The 18,328-nt window shown below is 34.8% G+C and overlaps 1 long non-coding RNA gene across 1 annotated transcript; it reads left to right on the top strand.

The window, feature by feature from the left end:
• Window positions 1–7,561: 7,561 nt before the first annotated feature.
• On the top strand, window positions 7,562–8,195 carry LOC129913167 (uncharacterized). Its single transcript, XR_008771993.1, has 2 exons — window positions 7,562–7,673; window positions 7,737–8,195. It is a non-coding gene; the product is annotated as an uncharacterized LOC129913167 (long non-coding RNA).
• Window positions 8,196–18,328: the final 10,133 nt, after the last annotated feature.

Raw genomic sequence — 18,328 nt, 5'->3', positions numbered from 1 at the left:
ATTCGCCTTTTTTAGGGACAGGCTGGACAAATGCTGTTCTCCATCCACTCGGAAAGAGACCTGTAGAGTAGGACAGATGGAAAAGCTTACGCAGTGGTTTTGCCAGCGTAGAAGAACACCTCTTCAGAACTATGGGAGGGATACTATCCGGGCCAGCGGATTTGTGTATGTCAAGGTCTTTAAGAACTCTTGCCACTGCACGAGTACGAAAAAAGATAGGTCCCATAAAACTATTTACTCGCTCAAGTGAAGGGGGAGTCATGACACTTTCTGTTAACGTTGAATTGGCAGCGAACTGCCTGACGAGAAGGTTGGCTTTCTCAAGAGAACTAACAAAAGGAGTGTCATTGTAAACGAGCGTTGGAACCGAAGATGTTGTAGAGTTTCGAATATTTTTCACAAATGACCAAAAATTTTTACTACCTGTGGGACACTGTAGTATTTTTTGTCTTAATTTTTGCTCATGCAAAAATTTGATTCGTCGAATATGGGCGTTGCTGGCCTTTCTAGCTTGTTTAAATCTTATCCGATTTTCCTCAGTGGGGTTGGCTTTATAATAACGGAACATTACCTCTTTTTCCCTGATAACCTCTTTACAGCTCGAATCAAACCACGAATTCTCTTTTGGTTTGATTGTTTTAGCCCTATTCGGGATAAAATTTCTCATTCCGGAGAGAATTAAGTTTGTGATCATATCTGTACTGGAATCAACGTCACTATCGAGGAAACATAGCGACCAGTTAAAGTTTTTGAAAAAAGCGTTGAGACCCTCCCAGTTGGCTTTCTCATATTGCCAAATAGTTCTCTTAGGAGTTTTTTCTTTAACTGGATTTTTTTGACAAGAGAAATTCGCAGATATGACACAATGATCTGATGTGCCTAGAGGCGATAATACACTTACAGTGTATTTATCAGGGTCAGAGGTAAGAAACAAGTCTAGAGTATTTTCAGCCCGACCAGCAACGTCCGAAATTCGAGTCGGCTCGTTAACTAGTTGAGTTAAGTGGTTTAACTCAGCAAAAATCTCAACATACCTTCCTTCGGGTGTTGTCTGGCCCGAAAAGCGAAGCCAAGAAGAATTGTGTACATTGAAATCGCCCGTAATGACGATTTCAGTGCGAGGGTGAAGGGTAACAATCCTTTGAATGGAGTCGGATAGAGCATCAAATTCATTAGAAGTTGAATTACTATCCAGATTTGGACTTCGATAAATGAAACAAGTATGGATGATGCGCTTGTTAATTGAAAATTTGAACCACATGAAGTTAAAATTAGTGTTAATGCACTGACCGTATTGTGGTTGAAGTTGATAGGCAACATCATTTCGAATATAAATGGCGAGACCGTGGTGAGAAAAGAATAATGGCACCAAGCAATACCCATTAAGATTGAATTCAGAACATTCTGAATTTTCACTTATCTGGGTCTCACCTAGTGCCAAAACAGCTGGCCTGTTTTGCACAGTATAAATGTACACATCGCAAAAATTCGATCTAAGCCCACGAATGTTGGCATAGTCGACCCTGAAATTACCTACCATTTAAATATACTAAAACTTAAAAAAACCTTATCCGACAATTACCTATATTGAATGTCTTACATAAATTCCAATTTGAGCTTCAACAAAACAAATTGTCACTAGTGTTATGCCTTAGTGACAATTTGTATCGATCCGCCCCTGGTTATTTATTAACACATACAATAATCTGTCTGGAGTCGAACTGATAACGATTGCGGCATTATGAGAAGAAGCTCCACTCACAATACCACAATCATTAAGCTAATTCGACTGCAAGAATGATGGGAGAAGGAAAAGAAGGAAAACTCGTTTTGCACTTGCACTGAAGACTATTTATTTAGAGGCGCGAGACTTTTTTTTTTTTGTGATTTGGCGATGCTACGGTTGTTGTTGTTATTGTATTTGCATTTTGTTTGGTATTATAATATTATTTGGTTAGGGACAGTGAACTATTGTTTGTTTGTTTGTTTTTTTTTTTTTTTTCTTATTGCGGGAGTGGTACTGAGCGTTGTTGTTGTTTGTTATTGCACTTTTTATGAATTTATTTTATATGCACGCCGCGAGGTTATTTTTTTTTTTTTTTGGTTTAATTTGTGGGTTTTATGTATTTATATTTTTGATTTAAATGGGCTATTGTTTCTTTTTTTATTTTTTTTTTTTAATAATTATTTGTTGTAAACAGAAATAAAACAAAAATGACAGGAACTATGTAAAAAATAATTAAAAACACAACGAGAATACTCTTTTCCGACGGGACGAGACTTTCACACGTGCGTTGCCGATGGGAGGCAGATCGGCAAGGTTGCTCCAAACATCGTCAGTTCTCTAGATATTTCATCGTCAACGGTCGAACCAGTATTTGATCCTATGCGAACACTTTCTCCAGCACAATCTGAAGAGTTGGAGCGGGTCAAGCTTACATTTCCTTCTTGCGCAGTATTGGGATTGGGTAAGACCACGGTCGAAGAACATGTCATTGAAATGGAAGACGAATCGATTCCCATAAAACAAAGACATTACCCGATCTCACCTGTCGTTCAGAAGCTAATGTATGCTGAACTTGACCGGATGCTCGAACTTGGAGTAATTGAAACCAGTAACAGTGCATATAGCTCTCCAGTTGTGCTGGTTCGAAAGCCAGGCAAGAACAGACTATGCTTAGATTCTCGGAAAATTAACGCTGCAACAAAGAAATTTGCGTATCCTCTGCCACACATTGAAGGAATCTTGAGTCGACTCCACGACACGCATTTCATATCGAGCATCGATTTGAAGGACGCTTTTTGGCAGATACCTCTGGAGATCAAATCTAGAGAGAAGACAGCTTTTACAGTCCCTGGGAGACCATTGTATCAGTTCACGGTTATGCCATTTGGACTATGCAATGCCGCCCAGAGAATGTGCAAGCTGATGGACAAAGTCATTCCCGCTCGTTTGAGAGAGAGTGTCTTTGTTTATCTAGATGATCTCTTGATTTGTTCCCCAGACTTTGAAACCCACATGAGCGTTCTCAAAGAGGTTTCGAAATGTTTGCGTGAAGCGGGGTTGACAATAAACGTAGAGAAGAGCAAGTTTTGCTTCAAGGAGATCAAATACTTAGGTTACATCGTTGGCGATGGATGTCTAAGAACTGATCCCGAGAAAGTTTCAGCCGTGAAAGAATTTCCAATACCCAAAACCTCGAAGCAACTCCGCAGATTTTTAGGAATGACGGGTTGGTATAGGCGGTTTATACCCAATTTCGCAACGATTTCCGCACCTATGACAGACTGCCTTAAGAAAGGGAAAGACTTTACCATGACAGACGAAGCCTTAACGGCGTTTGAGGAACTAAAGAACATGCTAGTGACAGCACCAATATTGACAAATCCCGACTTTACAATACATTTTTACATACAATGCGACGCTTCATCTTCTGGTGTAGGGAGCGTTATTTTTCAGATGGACGACGAGAATAACGAACGACCGATAGCATTCATGTCGCAGAAGCTTAATTCCGCTCAACGGAATTATAGTGTGACGGAGCTTGAATGCTATGCGGCCGTTTTGTCCGTAAAGAAGTTCCGAGCCTACATTGAGGGGTTGCCTTTCACCATTATAACTGATCACGCAAGTCTTAAATGGTTGATGACCCAAAAAGACTTGAGTGGAAGGTTAGCTCGGTGGAGCTTCAAGCTACAAGGCTTTGATTTTAATATCGAACATAGAAAGGGGGTCCTCAATGTAGTCCCGGATACTCTCTCACGAGTACATATGGAAGAGATCGCTTACGAAATGCTAGAAGTTGACTTTAATTCACCATATTTCTCAACTGAGGAGTATGTTGAATTAAAGAAGACAATTGAACAGAACCAAGACAGACTACCCGACATTTGTATTTCTGACGGTTATGTGTACAAACGGACTGAGAGAAGAACAGGAGATCCTATTCAAGAGGATAGGGCTTGGAAGCTTTGGGTTCCAAAGGAAATGTGTAGAAGTCTGTTAGAAGCAGCCCATGATTCATACACTGCAGGTCATGGAGGGATACACAAAACGTTAGCCAAACTTCGTCAAAAATATTACTGGCCAAATATGACAATCGATGTAAAAGATTATGTAACCAACTGTGATAAATGTAAATGCAATAAACCTATGAACTCAATTTCAAGGCCACCAATGGGTCAACAAACTATAACCGAAAGACCATTCCAAAGGTTATACATCGACTTTTTAGGACCATACCCAGTGACAAGGAATAGGAACACTCATATTTTTATAGTTTTAGATCATTTTAGCAAATATGTATTTCTAAAACCTTTAAAAAGAGCAACAGCAGCTGAGGTAGTAAAGTATCTTGAAGAAGGGGTATTTCATATGTTCGGTGTACCTGAGTACATCCATTCAGACAACGGAAAACAGTTCGTTTCAGAATTGTTTTCCAGTTTCTTAAATAAATATGGGGTAAAACACATCCGCACGGCCTTTTATTCACCTCAAGCGAATGCTTCGGAGCGAGTAAATAGGTCTGTGTTAGCAAAAATTCGGTCTTATATAGACAAAGACCAACGTAATTGGGATGAACACATTAGCAATACAGCGTTTTCAATCCGTAGCGTTTTACATGAAGCAATTAAATACGAACCTTATTATGCAGTTTTTGGCTCCCAAATGATCCAAAATGGGAAAACATACGAGCTTCTTAGAAGACTCGATATGCTAAAAGAGTCAAATACCGAGATTTTGGAAAAATGTGATAAACAAGCTTTATTACGAAAAAAGATTTTTGAAAACCTGAAACTTGCCCATCAAAAATCTACAAAAGTATATAACACTAGAAGCAAAGATGTTTCGTACAAAGTAGGTCAACTCGTGTACAGACGAAACTTTAAACAAAGTAACTTATCAGACAAGTATAATGCCAAGTTAGGACCGAAATTTCTAAAAGCAATAGTGTTGAGAACAGTAGGAAATTCGCTATACGAGTTAGGGAATTTGAAAGGAGAGAAAGTGGGAATTTACCATGCCAAAGATATCCACACTTAATGACGCACTCAAGCTGCTGTTGCTCAAATTAGTACCTACACTGTGATATATATGTATGTAGTCTCATAGTAAGTTTATATAAGTTATTTATTCTTAATTTAAGTATTATTCTGTGATATAGCTTATAGTTTTATTTAATTCTATTGATATTTTTATTTTTATATTTTTTTATTAGCTTTACTGTGATATTATTTATTTATCTATAGAGATTTTTTTAAACATTTGCCATCTGTGATATTTTATTTAATTTTTAAAGATTTTTTTTATATTTATATATTTTTTTTAGTAGCTTTACTGTGATATAATCAATTTATTTTTAAGATTTTCCATCTGTGATATTTTATTTAATTTTTAAGATATTTATTTACATTTATTTATTTATTTGAAAGCTTTACTGTGATATAGGATAGTTTTTATATAGTTTCTTTTATTTACTTATTTATTTATATGTTTGTTCGTTATATAGAGAATTTATTTATTTATTTACTTATACATATATTTATTTATTTAATTTTTTTATTATTTATTAACTCTAACTATGCATTTTGTTTGTCACAGAAATATATTTAATTGTGATTAATTTAATTTTAGGTATATTTACGTATTTTATCTATGAGATAAATGACATATATAACCAGAAAATATATCGCCAGAAAAAAAAAAATCTATAGAAAAAAAAAAAAAAAAACGAAAAATAGGGCCAACCTAATCAGAAAAGTTATCTAAGAATTCTAAAAAATTATAACTAGAAAAATGCCCGACTATGCAACTAAAAGATAACTCAGGGAGTGGGACGTACCACACGTTTAGAACGGCGAATAAATCTTATAGAACTTAACATAGAATACAAATATTAGATCGATCGACTACATTTTTACGAGGCCGGTTTACTCACGACCACTCATAAACCGTCGTCGAGCTTGTTGCGTAGGCGATCAATCGATTTAGAAAAAAAAAAATTAAATTCTTATATCGTAAACCGATAACTCCATACTACCTTAAAAACAAAACAAACAGGGATATCGGTATTCGACTGTAAGAAGAAGTATCTTTAAGATACTTTTCTTCGCGACACTACACTCACACAAAACCCCCAACATGAATTTGCCATATTCAATATAGGCATCACATGAAAAAAAAAAAAAAAAAAAAATGTAAGCACAATAAAAAAAGAAACAACATATAAAGGACTTACGAGGTCATATAATGCACATATACAAACAAATATCCTTCGGCCTGGTTGCAAGAGATTTTTGAAAGAACATCCTTATGCGCGATTACCTGAAAAGAAAGAAAAAGAAATGGTTAAAAAATTGATTTTTTTTAGAGAAAATATGCCACTAGAGTCTGTCTTGGAACTACCCTTAAAAAGGTTAGCTTCACGGACATCCTCTAGTGACAAAAAAATCACTTATCTTTTTTTTGGACCCAAGTAGGAAGATGGTTTATATTGAGCGTGTGATGTGTATCTGAAAATAGAGAAGATAAAAATTAGTTAGAAATATTAGGTAGAATATGTTTTAGAAAAATATAGAACTTACCAACTGGAGAGTAATGCAATGCCGATTGCACTAATTGTTTTAAGGGGTAATAACAACAATTCACTTAATTCCATGTGTAGATTTTGTTGTTTATATTTAAAGAACAGTTTAATATATGTTTTTATTAATTTTATTATTTATTTTACACACGAAAACTAAAATTTTTTTTAAAAAAGAAACCAAATCACGACCCGAAATGTGATTTTGTTTACTTTTATTGCACGTGAAATGTCAAATTCTGCGAATCAGTGACAGTTTGCAGATTTCGAGGAGAAAAAGTAGAAAAATAGAAGAAAAGAAAGAAGAGAAGAAAAAGTAATGGCGTCGATCTAGATTCGCCCCGGAAACGATTAAGTTTTGTTGTCCGTTGGGTTTGAATGAGTCGAAATTTTTTTATGAAAGTTTGGGAAAGATGCAATAAATTTAGTTTAAGTTATTTAGAATAGGATATATTCACTTTTATAAGATTTTATGAAGTTAATATTACAAAATTTAACCTGTAGAACTCACTTAACTTGAATTCGCTTCGCAACATTCGGAGTAAGTTTATGTCTGCACACTCACACATATGTTTAAAGAGAGAGATAATTTTTGTGAAAAGAGAGAATAGGGGAAATTGAAATTTAAATTTTGATCTGCAAGCTGCAAAGAAAACCAGAAAGAGGAAAGACAAACTAGGGCAAAAGAGCAATGACCATCAAAAAGTGCAATATACAATTCAAACTTAAATTGCAATTCGAAGAAAGCAATAGTGGTATAGTGTCGATCGTTTTTGAAGAAAAAAAAAAAAAAAAAAGTAGTTAACAGTGGTATTGCGGGATTCGAATTTCATTCCCGTAATAGAAAAAAAAAAGAAATTTTGAATTTCAATTGGCTAAAGATATAAAGAGCCATAATATAGATTCAATTAAAGAATATTATAAATAAAAGGTAAGAATTAAGTGAAAGATATTCTGTGAAAGGAAATTTAATTTTTTTATGAAATCCTAGATCTGATATAAAATATATCTACTCGCTATAAACGTATATATAGGACATAGTGTACCAAAGGCTAGAGATTTTTCTATGCAGTTCATTAAAAGGCAGAGGTATGTGTTATAAAAATGTGGTTTGAAGTTAGATAAAAAAGTTTAATATTAAAATTTATTTAGGCAAAGATTGATGTGAGAGTATCTCGTAACAAGGCGGTACATATACATATAAGTATATGACCAAAGGCAGATATCTGAGCCTCTGCAAAATTTAACTTGGGGAATAGTCCTGGAAGTATCCTGTAACTATAAGTGATTAGAACGACACAAGAAAAATCACCGGTGGCAGAGCAAGGGTGGCTGAAGGGCACATAAAGGGCACTGATATATATATATATATATATATACCTTTATAACTCAGCGTAATTCTATAAAAGAATTTTTTTTTGTGGTCCCTTAAGGATAAATAGATACTTAATATTCAAGTTTTATTTTTTTTTGCTTTAAATGTTTTTTTTTGATAATTTTTTTTATTAATTTGAATCTTTGTAAAAAGAAGGAAAATCAATTAAGAATAATTTTTTTTTGATAAATTAAAAATTGAAGAAACTAACAAAAAAAAAAAAAAAAAAAGAAATTCCACTAGTAAAGTAAATATATATATACAAAAAAAAAAAAAAAGATAAAAGAAAAATTATAAAGTGAAGTGTGTGTTCCTGAACTAAACTTCAAATATATATGCATTGAAGATTTAGTAGTTTAAAAGCATAAGATACAAGTTATCAAATCACCACCGAATGTATCTTCGAAACGTGCTGCCGGCAGAACTACGGGGGACATGAAATGTAAGTGATTTTTTTTTTAACATTTTAATTTGAAATATAAATCTATAGATACATATATATATCTGGTTAAGAAAAAGGAACCAATACACTCTGATCCAAAAAAAAAAAAATTTGAACCAATTTAAAAAAAAAAAAAAAAAAAAAAAAAAAAAAATTTTTCTTTGATATATTAAAAATATAAAATTTTGGAGTGTGCAAAATTATTACACTCTGGCTCACAAAAGTGTTCCAAGTATAGAAAGTGAAATTAAAATACTTTTACGATTTCAAGTAAACCTTGTTATTTATATCTTTTGATCATAAAACTATATAAAGATATATATAAAGATATAAAAAGATATATTTATAGTTCTTTTTAAACATTTTTTTTTGATTTTCTTTACTTTTTTTATTTTTGATATCTATATATAAAAACTGAATTTATAATACTATAGCATAAGAAATGGTAAAAACATTAATAAATTTTGAACCAAAATATTTCTGAATTATTAATGATATAATAATGGAGTGCTAAAATCTTAACAAGGGTGTGTGAGATGGGCTCGGCTGGGCCAGCGATGATCAACGAGAGATAAAATTGGCGTTTTGCGGGAAGAAATTGTGGGGAGAAAAATACATATTTCATCAAGCAGCAATGGGTTGATTTAGTATACGAGACTTATAGGGCGACTCTGACAATGACGTACTTACATACATACTTACCTACAAACTTACCTAGGGACATGACGATACAATAGTTTACAGACATATTTATACCGACTTACTTACCTTTAGATACTTAGATACTTTTTACATACATACACTTACCTTTAGATACTTAGATACTTACTACAGATGTACACTTACTTCTAGATACTGATACTTACTTACTTACCAATGGACTTATAGATTCAACATAATAACTTATAGATACATTTTACATACAAACTTTTAGATACATTTACATACAAACTTTTAGATACATTTACTTACAAACTTATAGATACATTTTACATACAAACTTTTAGATACATTTACTTACAAACTTATAGATACATTTTACATACAAACTTTTAGATACATTTACATACAAACTTTTAGATACATTTACTTACAAACTTATAAATACATTTACATACACGATAAATTCTGCAACAACTTACTTTTATAAATTTTTTTATAAACTATTTTAGATTATAATTATGAATGAAAGAGATTTTTACTTATACATACATTCTGACATGGTTAGACACACATACATACAATAATAACTTAAACATGACTTAGATTGTAGTTGGGGGGATTACTTTAGGGGTCATCTTTAAACTTCCGGCCGCGAAGATGACAATGGTTGTATTTTAGATACAAGGGTGGGTTTGGCCAATCTTCTGCCAACAACATCTGGCAGTGCTTTTGATGGCTCAACGAACCACTGTGTTGGTGAGACGTGATGTCAAGGTGGGGTTTGGTGATAAATACAAAAATTATCTATTTTTAGGAATTTAGATTAGGATTAGTTATAGGTTTAGCTTATGGAATATATCTACGTTTGATATAAATATATATAGAATTAAGGGTGTATCGATAGGATTAGAATTAGAAATTTAAATTTTTGTATTTTTTTTTTTATCAACCAAGATCCTACATTGACTTCACCCTTTCACCAATGCAGTGGCATAGGTATCTAAGTCTGTGCGTTTCCTTTGATTTTTTTTTCAAATCCTTTTATCTACTTCCCTATTCACCCATCCTTTCCTATCCCTTTAACAGGTACGAGATTTTTGATTGCTGAGTAGGTGGTGTTTGGAGAAGCGCAAGAACCAACCCCAATCCTTCGAGCTTAGCCGAGCGAAGAGCAAGCGTACCACAGCTCTTTTTCAACACCAAAAGATGCCCCCGTGGCCAATACCTAGACACGCAACAATAATTTTCATGTTTTTGTATAGTTTTTGTATAGCCTTTTGCAGAACCTTTAAGCTGTTACAAAATGGCGGGCGGTCAGGGTCCAAACTGACAATTTCGAAACCAAACCAATACTGCCCGTAGTCTTTGGTTCGCCAGAAGATAATTAGGGCTTCAATAATTCCATGTTGAAATTCCGTGAGCCAGGAATATTTTTAAAAAACTTCATCAATAAAATAAACATCTTGTAATGAAACATTACAATTGCATTACCGCCTTTACCTGCCTATTTGAGTTTTGCCTTGAAAATTCAAATTAAATAGGTAACTAATAAGAATGACATGACCCATGATTGATCCCACGATGTACTCCGTATGAAGAGCAAATCCCATCTAAACATGCTTCCAAAGCAACCAACAACGCTGCACCGATATTCACCACTGATTAAGAAGAATTGTGATAACAAAGGAGAATAGATAAAATTTCTTTATCAATCAGTAAGATCTACGCTGATGCCATCGATTTGGAAACGAACAACAGAACTCGGTGGTGAATATGTTTCATGAAAATAAAATCATGCATGAGGTGTGGTGGATAACGATGCAATATGTTTCGCTGAAGTGTGGGGAGTAATAATGGAAATATTCATTAAACACTATAGTCCAAGTATGTAAGCAAAATACGAAAATTTTGCAAAAGATTTCGTTCGACGGAAAACTATTGAAAATAACTCTTTGTGCTTAATAATTCACACTGAGTTAAGTTCAATAGTAATATAAGAAGCCGCCATACATCCGACAAAATCATCATTCAATCGTGATCATCGTAAGGAGAAGTAACTCCAGGAGTTAGAACGGAGCTAAGTAAGAAAGTAAAATAAAAAAATTAAATTATTAGACTTCCCCCCACCAGCGGTAAGGGGTCTAAATAATATAACCGACCAGTGTACCAGATTACCGGAGGCAACTCCGTGATTTTTACCGGTGGCAACATCGTGATTTTTACCGGTGGTAACGCCGTGATTTTTACCGTTGGCAACGCCGTGATTTTTACCGGGGGCAACTCCGTGATTTTTACCGGTGGCAACGCCGTGATTTTTACCGGGGGCAACTCCGTGATTTTTACCGGTGGCAACGCCGTGATTTTTACCGGGGGCAACTCCGTGATTTTTACCGGTGGCAACGCCGTGATTTTTACCGGTGGCAACGCCGTGATTTTTACCGGGGGCAACTCCGTGATTTTTACCGGGGGCAACTCCGTGATTTTTACCGGTGGCAACGCCGTGATTTTTACCGGGGGCGACTCCGTGATTTTTACCGGTGGCAACGCCGTGATTTTTACCGGGGGCAACTCCGTGATTTTTACCGGTGGCAACGCCGTGATTTTTACCGGGGGCAACGCCGTGATTTTTACCGGTGGCAACGCCGTGATTTTTACCGGGGGCAACTCCGTGATTTTTACCGCTGGCAACGCCGTGATTTTTACCGTGGGCAACTCCGTGATTTTTACCGGGGGCAACTCCGTGATTTTTACCGGGGGCAACTCCGTGATTTTTACCGGTGACAACGCCGTGATTTTTACCGGGGGCAACTTCGTGATTTCTACCGGGGGCAACTCCGTGATTTTTACCGGTGACAACGCCGTGATTTTTACCGGGGGCAACTCCGTGATTTTTACCGATGGCAACGCCGTGATTTTTACCGGTGACAACGCCGTGATTTTTATCGGGGCAACTCCGTGATTTTTACCGGTGGCAACGCCGTGATTTTTACCGGGGGCAACTCCGTGATTTTTACCGGGGACAACTCCGTGATTTTTACCGGTGTCAACGCCGTGATTTTTAGCGGGGGCAAACCAAGATTTACCTATCAACCAAAACCCTTCCCTGCTAAAGAAGTCGAAGGAAGCCGCTGACCGACCTGAAGAAATCACCAGGAATTACCAGCGCGAAAGAACCGTCAAACGGAGTGTTTTTGACTAAAAGGCCTAAATAAACACAAGAACCGGAAACAGACCATAATTATTAAGAGAATTGTTTGTTTGTTAATTAAGATTTAAGAGTTAAATAAAAGTAAAATCTTTTGATTAAAGTTACGTGCTCACTTTAATTTGTACCTTGGAATCCGGCCAGCGAAACCTCAGCTTTTGACAAAAAAGCACATCACAAATTGGCGCCCGAGCAGGGACCTTAAAGGTCTTTGCCGAAAAAAAAAAACAAACTCTTAAATCTTAAAGGCCAAAACGGCCTAAAACAACATTCAATTTAATTAATAACAATTTGGTCACCAAAACATTTCTGAACTCTTCGATTTTTTTTAAATTCTGTAACTTACCTAAAAGTAAGGCGACCTTCAAGGTCAAGCAAACTTATTAAATTAAAAAAAAAAAAATTTATAACGAACCCGCACCGAACCGAAAGGTTACACACCGACCGTACCCCCACCGAACCAAGAGGTTACATACCGTCTATTTTTTTAAATCCCAAGAGGATTAAAAAAAAAAAAAAAAAACAAAAACCGAAAAATTACCGTACCCGTACCGAACCAAAAGTGATCTACCGTCCGTTTAAATATGGATGAGAATGATCTTAGAAAAAAAAAATGTTTTCTGTAGAATGAGATGGTTTCATATATCCAGTTTCAGGAAGGAAACAACAACCGAAAACATTACATCTTTTATTCAATCGAAAACCCAAATCGATGCATCCTTTTTCCATTGTTATAAGTTAGTTATGCACAATTGTGACGAGGATAAGTTAAAATTCGTTAATTTCAAAATTGGTACTCCATTGGAATATGCTAAGTCGATTTTTAACTCTGAGCTCTGGCCCAAGGGGATTCGCATTCGCCCGTTTAATTATAGACCAAAAAACGATGCGCCACCGGAAGCTCATATAAAGAGTTAGCTCATGAATTAACAAATATTTCCGATGCTGATGTTGCTGCTGATGTTGTTGTTGCCGATGCTGTTGATGTTGTTGTTGCCGTTGATGTAAATGTCAATAATTCTGATGTTGATAATATTGTCTCTGATGTTCCTGCTGCTGATGCTATTATTGTTGCCAATAAAGACAACTCTCTTGTTAATTATGATGTTATTGCTGTTGATGCCGATGATGCTGTTGATGCTGATTATGCTGTTGTTGCTGATGTTGCTGTTGATGTTACTGTTGATGTTGATGCTAATGTTGATGTACAGAGTAATAGATCACTCGGTATATATTATCAAAATGCTGGTGGAGTAAGAACTAAATTAAATGATTTGTATTTGTATTTTGCTTCGCATGATTATCAAATAATAGTATTAGTTGAAACCTGGCTTAATGATAGTCACCTCACTACAGAGTTATTCGTTTGTAATCAATATGCCATTTATCGAAAAGACCGTTGTTCATTAAAAACTGGTTGTAATCGGGGTGGTGGGATTATTATTGCCGTTCGGGCCAGTTTTATATCTAATCAAATCGAGTTGTTATCGAATCAAAATATTGAAAACTTTTATGATATTGATCAAATAATTGTTAAAGTAAACATAAGAAAAAATATAAACTTATATATCTCTGCAAGCTACATCCCACCTGGAAGCCCCTTAGATTTATATAACTTTCATTTGGAAAATTGTCGGTCTTTGTTATCATCCATGAATTCAAGTGATCATTTTATTTGTCTAGGAGATTACAATATTGGAAATGTAAATTGGAAATTTGATGCAGATGAAAAATGTTTAATTCCTTTTGATGTAAACACTGAAATTGAAAGTTTAGTAATTGATTTTTAAAGTCAGTTTAACTTATTGCAACTTAATAATATACCAAACTTTTTAAATCGTATATTGGATTTAGTATTCGTTGATAATGAATTAGAAGCAAAAATCGATAAAGTTGACTGTCCTGCAGTTGAAAATTCACAGCATCATTTTTGCCTACTAATAGAGTGTAAGATCTTAGTTTATATACCAATAGTCCAGTAAATAAAGGAGTTTTACCCTACAAAAGGTCCGGTAGTTCTAAATTTTTGATATGTTGTTAGGTATGGTTAGTAGATAGAAAAACCAAATTTCCACAACCACGCCCCCTCCGCCCCCTTCAGCATCACCGAAAAACCATAGAAATCTGGCACTTTTTTCACTTTTATGCCCATAACTTTCTTCTGGTGCATTTTATTGAAAAAAAGTTGTTGGTAGACTTGTAGAAAACATAATTTCCTACGAAAATGACCTTGGTAGTATTTTTATACATCCAAAAACAACGAAGTTATGAAGCTTCCAAAAACATGTAAAATTTCGGATTTTGCAATATTTTCAGTTTCTTGTCACTTAACAGTGCTATAACTCTTTAACAATTGACTTTTACGCAAAAGTCTTCATAATCAATCTTATAGACAATTTAATTACCTAAAATAAAATGTAACCCACTTTGATTTTGTGAATCAAATAACCGAGTTAGGGCTAAAATAGTAAAAAAGTATTTTTGGTAGTTTTAGAAAATTTTTTAATTATCCATTAAATGAAGGATTTGAATCCCACAAAAAGTCGGGTGGTTCTTATTCTATATTTAATCAGGTTCTAATGGTAGATTGAAAAAAAAATTCATAGCCACGCCCCCTCCGCCCCCTTAACCATACCCCAAAAACCAATTCTGCATTTTTTCAGTTTTATGCCCATAGCTTCCTTCTGGTCATTTAAATGTGAAAAATTAATGTGCAAAATTGTAGAACACAACATTTTCTACAACTTGCACATCCAATATCCACCAAACTAAGAATTTTCAAAAAAAAGTTACAATTTCCGTTTTTCTTTATTTTCAGTTTCTTACCTGTTTACAGCGCTATAACTTCCCAATTTTTAATTTTTAGCCAAAAATCCTTTTGTAGGGAATTCATTTGCATAACTTTATTATTTTGATAAGAACCAGGTAATAGTAAGTGTTTTTATTTAATAAAAGTCGTATTTCTTAATAACCTAGTTTAATATCTCATGCGCTTATAAAGCGGTGGGCTATGAGTGGACGAAGGTAAAAGAATTGCGTTATGAGGGGAAGGGGTAGCAGGTGGGGAAATATAGAAGTAATAGGTGGAGTTGAAGATGGTGAATTATGAGAAAAGTTGGCTTCGTTGAATTTTTCTTCAAATTGATCGATGATATCTGATCTTCTTCGTCGACATCTTCATAAAAAATTCAAGTGGACGATTTTGACAGGATTGTCCACAGCAAAAATTACAGAATGTGGAACATTTAAGTCCCTCTTTCCTGCATCTGCCAGCTCCCATGCATCTAGGCACATAGGTATTTGCATGACACAGCTTTCATCAATTTTTGGGGAGCAGGATCTTGCACAGTTTTAATGGGTTGCAATACGTGGCATCCTCTCGTCCAGCCCCATTTCAGAGGTTTTTCTCAATACCCATCCACGCCATGATCTGGTGATAAGTCCGGAGGAAATGAAAGTGTGCTGGATCTGTTGTACGCGGTAGTTTGCACAAATTAAGTTAGTTGAACTGCTCATAAATTTGAAATATCGAAGAGAGCTTAGAGATATGACTACTGTCCTCTCCATATAAAGCCAACAAGATATGTTCTTCCGCCTCCGATACTTTCTGATCTCTGGCATTTGGGTCCTTAGCTTCTCTGCAGCTTCAAGAGCAGAGGGGTTTTTGAAACATTTTGCAAAATTTGTTTTTTTCCGAAAACAAAGATGTTTGAGGTGGTGTCACATTCACTTATGGCATGAATGAGACGTTCTCCATAGAATTGAATGTGAAAAATGGAGAATTCATCAGATAAATTGATCCTCCCAGGTTTTCGAAGGTACATACACGTTCTCTGCCCTAGGTATAGTAAGTCGATGTCTTCCTCAAAAATCTTTGAAACTCTATGGTACCTGCTTTAGATACTAATTCTGGCGCAACTGGAAGAAAGCATCCTTACGTTCGAGTTGAATCAGGGGTGGTTGTGGTTGCATGATAGTAGAAACTTAAAGTAGCTGCGCCTCGTGGTGATTTGATGAAAAGCCAAGGGATGTAATCATATAAATGAGAAGCTCAGGACCTTCCTATACATATACACTTATTCTTGTTTGAAGGGGGAAAGGAAGGATCGGGGACGAGCAGCAGCTTTAACAGCATGGGATAAGGCCAAACATTTCCTTTTCCATTTATCCAAAGGGCCACTCTTATTCTTCAGTATTACAGTTTCAAAAAATAGAGGATGGGTAAGGGTACTCATCTGTATTGTAAACTTTAGACCGAATGACTTCCAAAACTGTGCCTGCGGCTGCTTTGACTACTCTCAACCTTTTAACCTTCTCCATACTTCTTAGGCAAACAGGATTTGACTGTTTTATTATCCATTTTATAATCACCCGTATTGTGATTTACAACTGTCAATCGATTGTTGATAAATACTGTAATTTTGGGTTTTTAAACCAAAATTATAGGAAAACTGGTCAACTGGAATTTTGTAATTAGATTTCTTTATAACGACTAGGACCATTCTCTGCTTTCAAAACTTTTTTTAATTAAGTAATAAGATATTAAAATTAAATTTGTATCAACTTCCGATTGATAGTTGTATATTAGGGTGGTCCTTATTTTACTCTTTTTCGAAAATTGAGTGCGACGCCCCCTAGATTGGTTCCAAATCAGGAAAAAAAATACCCTATTTTTTTTTAAATTTTTATCTCTGACCCTTCCTGGCCCTATTTTGATAAGAAGTTACTATAGCAAGGGCGATATTCTGTGTCCAGTGTTGGGTAAATGGCGGATTTTTGATATAAACTTCTTAATTAAATATGGTCAGGAAGGGTTAGGAATACAAATTTGAAAAAATTAGGGCTTTTTTTTCCTGATTTGGAACCACTCTAGGGGACGTCCCCAATTTTTTGTTCCTAAGGACCACCCTGTTGTATATAGCAATAAAGCTGAACCTCCTTCAATCGTACTTGTCAACTCATCAACTCATATATGAAACTTCATAAAACTGAAAAAAATGCAGAATTGGTTTTTGGAGTATGGTTAAGGGGGCGGAGGGGGCGTGGCTATGAATTTTTTTTTCAATCTACCATTAGAACCTGATTAAATATAGAATAAGAACCACCCGACTTTTTGTGGGATTCAAATCCTTCATTTAATGGATAATTAAAAAATTTTCTAAAACTATCAAAAATACTTTTTTACTATTTTAGCCCTAACTCGGTTATTTGATTCACAAAATCAAAGTGGGTTACATTTTATTTTAGGTAATTAAATTGTCTATAAGATTGATTATGAAGACTTTTGCGTAAAAGTCAATTGTTAAAGAGTTATAGCACTGTTAAGTGACAAGAAACTGAAAATATTGCAAAATCCGAAATTTTACATGTTTTTGGAAGCTTCATAACTTCGTTGTTTTTGGATGTATAAAAATACTACCAAGGTCATTTTCATAGGAAATTATGTTTTCTACAAGTCTACCAACAACTTTTTTTCAGTAAAATGCACCAGAAGAAAGTTATGGGCATAAAAGTGAAAAAAGTGCCAGATTTCTATGGTTTTTCGGTGATGCTGAAGGGGGCGGAGGGGGCGTGGTTGTGGAAATTTGGTTTTTCTATCTACTAACCATACCTAACAACATATCAAAAATTTAGAACTACCGGACCTTTTGTAGGGTAACCCCCTTTTTTTTAGCTTCATTTATTGGACTACAACTAGTAAAGAAAATGTAAAGTTTTACGATTACAAGCATGGTAACTTTGATGCAATGAATAATTATTTAAGCTCTATACCATGGGAAATTATTCTAAAGAGTCAAGATCTGACTCAAGCGTTTATGACTTTTAAATCGACTTTTGATTTATTTATTGACAGATTGACACTCAATGAATAAAAAAAATTTAAATAAAGTGAAAACAGAAGAAACATTCTTGAAAATGGAATTAATTTAATAAATGGAAATTAAAATGCCTGGTAAGTTGAATTATTATCTTTTCAAAGGTTAATTGCAATACATACTAATTATTTACTTTAAAATAGAAACAGAAGACCGTGCAAACGCTTCAAGCCCAACCACCTA

Source organism: Episyrphus balteatus, chromosome 3, assembly GCF_945859705.1.
Source record: "Episyrphus balteatus chromosome 3, idEpiBalt1.1, whole genome shotgun sequence".
In the NCBI taxonomy this organism is placed as follows: domain Eukaryota; kingdom Metazoa; phylum Arthropoda; class Insecta; order Diptera; family Syrphidae; genus Episyrphus; species Episyrphus balteatus.
The sequence above is the reverse complement of the archived record's forward strand: the minus strand, read 5'-3'. Positions and strand labels throughout refer to the sequence as shown.